Source organism: Eurypyga helias, unplaced genomic scaffold (assembly GCF_000690775.1).
Source record: "Eurypyga helias isolate BGI_N326 unplaced genomic scaffold, ASM69077v1 scaffold11749, whole genome shotgun sequence".
Lineage (NCBI taxonomy): Eukaryota > Metazoa > Chordata > Aves > Eurypygiformes > Eurypygidae > Eurypyga > Eurypyga helias.
In genome coordinates, this window is record NW_010273963.1 from 1,222 (window position 1) to 1,488 (window position 267).

General features: G+C 58.4%; 1 protein-coding gene across 1 annotated transcript in view; it reads right to left on the reverse strand.

Moving 5' to 3' along the window:
- The window catches only part of LOC104515622 (cyclin-L1), a gene marked incomplete at its 3' end in the record, with an annotated part of 11,817 nt that overhangs the window by 375 nt on the left and 11,175 nt on the right, over window positions 1-267 (reverse strand). The window lies entirely within an intron of this gene.

Below are 267 nucleotides of genomic sequence, written 5' to 3' on the forward strand. Positions count from 1 at the left end.
AACACAGCTTGTCAACACCAAGGGAAGGAAAGATAAACCGATGCTCGGGAACTTCTCCAAGTTACTGAAGAGATCAGGGACTTTCCTCCCGGAGGGATAACTGGTGAGTGACAGTGACCGTCCCAGAACGCGCCCGAGTCCGGTCCCTTTGGAAACAGCCCAACCCAAACCAGAACGTGGCACCTTTCCTAGTCACTCGGCCTTGCGGAGGACCTTCCCCTCAGCAGACGGAACGCTGGCTGGCGGCCTCCGTCCCTCAGCGACCGC